General features: G+C 39.0%; 1 long non-coding RNA gene across 1 annotated transcript; it reads left to right on the top strand.

The window, feature by feature from the left end:
• The first annotated feature begins 2,231 nt into the window (after positions 1-2,231).
• On the top strand, positions 2,232-3,043 carry LOC134101452 (uncharacterized). Its single transcript, XR_009941377.1, has 3 exons — positions 2,232-2,469; positions 2,633-2,714; positions 2,951-3,043. It is a non-coding gene; the product is annotated as an uncharacterized LOC134101452 (long non-coding RNA).
• The last annotated feature ends 1,258 nt before the right edge of the window (positions 3,044-4,301 follow it).

Raw genomic sequence — 4,301 nt, 5'->3', positions numbered from 1 at the left:
AAATGTTGCTGCAGTTGCAAGACTGTTAAAATTGCGATACCTACGCACAGCAAATGTCGGGGTGTTTCGAGGTAGCAGGTTATTTGCATAAGCCTAAAATATAGCCTAATAATAAACTAGGCTAAACTAGGATTAGGCATGCTGTTTGCATGGGTATAGTTGCAGGAATCAATCGTATGTAAATATCGTTGCTTAGCTTTGTATGGTTTGACTTGCAGGGACCACACACACATTGCACGACTGCTCATGAATCGGTGGCACCAACGTATTTCCAGATTGGGGAAACGTATAGTTTATTTTGAATAGATACGTTCACTCAATTTAAAGGCAAATGATAACCACAACTGAATAACAATATCCTGCCCTTTGCTAGCACTGGAGGGAAAAGTTCTTACCTTGCCTGAAAGCTAGCCAGCTAAGCTGATGGCCAATTCTAGCTGTTCTGTCATCTTTCTTCTTTTCTGCTTTCTAGTTGTCCATGGAGAAAAATCCTCAGATATCCAGTAAACGTCATGCTGTCTTTCAGAGTTAATCCAAGTGTGCTGTAAACTTAGTTAAAATAACTTAGCCTATGCCTAATTTAGAAACACATGGGCTAATTACTAATGACTCCTGCTAACTAGCGTCTAGCGACCAGTTATGGTTGGTTATGGTTATTTAGCAGACGCCTTTGTCCAAAGTGATTTTTTAATTGTCTTAATTGTTATATTTTTGATCTGTAATGGTAACCCAGATAGCAAACTTCATTGATTTAAAGTTGAAAATTGGTCAGATTGGTTGATGTTTGGTTGAATTTAAAAAGTCAACATCAATTCAATGTTTAAGTGTAATCATAATTTCAACGTTGAAAAACTGGCGTTGAATCAACATTGCTTAAAGGTTGGGTTTCCCATGATTTAAAGTTAAGCATTTCATCAACATTGTTTCAATGTCAATGTTCCGAAGGTATGGGCCAAAGATTCTAGAATAGAGCTTTGGTACGCGCGTTAATCAACCATCCAATCAGCAAGCAGCATTTTATTTGAATTTTCTCCCGGAGGAGTTGGATCCTCTCGCTGCAGTGCAAACGTAGAGAAGAAGACGTAGAAGTATCAGCTTAACATTTGTAAAGGTAAGTTCGACATTTCTCATTTTTTATCGGTCACTATTGAGAAACTTAACTAGAAAAAGTTGTTAAATGGGTTATTCCAAGATGTAGTTCGACCGTGTTGGTGAAATAACTGAATTTGGTGTTCGTTAGTGCTAACATCATTATGCTAGTGAGTTAGATTAGCTAGCTATTATGTTAATATTCGTTTTTAGACTTGAAGTTGGAAAGGTTGCTATTGATTCACGGTTAAATTGTTATCGATACGTGGATGGTTAGTCTAGTGTTGGTTGGTTGGTTACCATTAACAGGTAGCTGCTACATCCATTTTGAAGATTGGAGCACCAGAACTAACTGCTAACCGTTAGCTTCGTAGCAGCTAATAGCTAGCAGAGCTCCAGCCCCTGCCGTGACCCAGCTTTCCCGAAGGGAGCTCTCAACACCTGGCTGGGACCGTTGATCCGCTGAGCTCGGTAGCGAGAGTGCTATGAATATTACCGACACACGTAAAAGAATGATCTGCATATGCATTGGCGACTCTGGTCGTAGGTGTGACCCACTGTTTCACTGACTAATCAGAAAACCATCGTCAAATATTGCCTTTCAAACAATTTCAAACCATTTACTCGTCAGCCAGCGCTTTTGCTGCCCAAACTTCTAACGTAGGCAATCATTTTTCACTGCTAGCAATCCTCGTGGGTCGTGGAGGGCTCGTCAGTCAGCTCTTCCCATATGGAAAATATAGAAAGAACTTATATGCCAGCAATGTGTTTTATATACAAAACTTGTATGGTTTACTCTTGAAAGTGGCCCCTTTCTCGTTTTCCTCATACAACGTCATATAGCTGCTAGTCCTTACAGGTTACAATGTTTTATGTTTCAGGTTACACAGATTTAGCAAGGATCTTATAATGGTTTCACTGGCATATAAAGCTGATATGAGTCAATCATAAACGTTTTGTATATAAAACACATTGCTGGCATATAAGTTTTTCTATATCTTTTCCGTATGGGTTTTGCTCACAACAATTCTCATTTTGGTAGATTGTGGTCGTCTTAAATATCCATATAATGTCATGTCTCATGACCGGTCTCCTTGACAGTGGTCTTCTGTCACCACTGTATCCCTTATTGTTTCTATCTTTTTGTTGCATAGCTACAGCTCACTTCATCATCCTAGGTATGCCACAGCTTCCCCCCCACACACCTCTCCATTTGAAACTCCAAATATATGCCTAAAGTGTCCCCTCTTCTTTCTCCTTGTGCAGATGTCCTGGCTCTCAACAAAGGCACCAGACAGGATTGTTTTTTCTCTTGCATAAGCACTTCCTGATGTCCACTACACTCTTTTCTCAATCTTCTCCAGTCTTTTGCAAACTGTGGTAAGTATCCCCAAATTCTTGATTCTATCTTTTTGTTATATAACTTCTACATATCACCTCACCTCATCATCCTAGGTTTGCCACAGCGATATCTTTCTCCCTCTCTCTATTTGAAACTCCACATGTATGCCAAAAGTGTTCCCTCTTCTTTTTCCTTATGCAGATGTTCAGATGTCCTATAAGCCTGACTTCCTGATGTCCACTACACTCCGTTCTCAACCTTCTCCGGTCTTCTGCAAACTGTGGTAAGTATCCCTTCATTTGTTGCACAACTTCATCAAACTTTATTCTTTTTAGCTCATTCCTTTTTTTTTGAAGACATCTCTGCCTGAGTACTTTTCCTTTTTATTTTACTTTGTTACTGCTCTTAGGCTACTCCTCCCATCCGTTTGTCCATGGAAGTAATTATTTGACTTAGAAACTCTCTAAATCTCATTACTTGACACGTGTGTTTTCTGTGCTCTCTCCTTTTAATAATCAGAATGCCTCCTTGTGTTGGATTCATGATGTTCACCATACTGCACGGCCTACTTTTTTTCTTCGCAAGCTATGGAAAGAAACTCTGTTCAGCTCATGAAACGGACTGTTCACATTTTTGGACTTCTGTGGAGGAAGCAGGGTATCCTGGTAATTTTATTTTGCAGCTACTATGCTCTTGTCATAGATACCTTGCATCCTACCCAGTGAGTACATTATACGATTTTGATTTCCAGTATCTGATGGACATTTTGACTCCCATGTTGAAATATGATTATTTTAGCATATTTTCTCATTACAACCTACAATTTGTATATATAGGCCCAACAAAGAGAGAAATCTGAACTGGCAAAGCTGCTCTATATGCATCACAGGTCGATATTGTTGACCTTCACAAATGACTTCCGTCAGTCAGTTTCAGTTGTACATTTAGATCATTCCAAACATTGATGTCAACACACTGCTGTTCTTGTACCTAATAATAACTTTGAGTTAGTCATGGCAAAATGTGTGCAAAATATGTGATGGTTGACTTCAGAGAAAACACTCATTTTTGACAAAACCCTTCACATTGAACTTGTAGTAGAGTTGTTTGCATTAATTGAACAGGCCATCTTTGTTTTTTTGTATGTGAAGGTCTAACAAGGAATAAAATGATTGTTTTCATATTAAACACCTTTGTTATTCATTTTGCTTAGTAAGACTTGAGACAAATGTTAAGCCAACTTGAATTCATGGTTATTATGGCAATGGTATGTTTGGTGAACTGTGCTTTTTAAAATTCATTTTTACTGTTCAAAGCGCAGTTTGTTGCACTGTATTTATTACGGACATGTTATGCCAGCCGATACCGTATTCATACAGTGCATGAGTGAGTGTCACGTTGTCCCGGTAACGCGATTTCCTGTTAACAAACGACCTGCATGTGGCATTTTCTATCGCCTCACCGTGTTGTTTATTTGAAAATTAAAATAAATGAATTTGAAACGGTAAAAATCACTACCATGTCGAGGCGTTTATGTATGCTTCTGGTGTACTAAAAGGAGACGTTCACGCTAGCATTAGCTAACTTCATGTAATCATAGATTAGCCCAGCTTGCCGTTACATTATACACTTTTCCCCCCCATGCTAGCGTGAACATTAGCCTACACCAGAGGCATACATACACGCCTCGACATGGTAGTGACTTTTACCGCTTAAAATTCATTTTTCATTTTGAAATAAACAACACGGTGAGGAAATAGAAAATGCCACTTGCAGGTCGTTTGTTTATAACAGGAAATCGCGTTACTGGGACAACGTGACACTTTAACTTACGCAGTGAGGTTCTGGAACCAGCTGCCGGTAAAGCATG

The sequence above is a fragment of the Sardina pilchardus genome, chromosome 14, assembly GCF_963854185.1.
Source record: "Sardina pilchardus chromosome 14, fSarPil1.1, whole genome shotgun sequence".
Taxonomy (NCBI): Eukaryota; Metazoa; Chordata; class Actinopteri; order Clupeiformes; family Clupeidae; genus Sardina; species Sardina pilchardus.
Note: the sequence above shows the minus strand (reverse complement) of the source record. Positions and strands in the feature narration are given on the sequence as shown.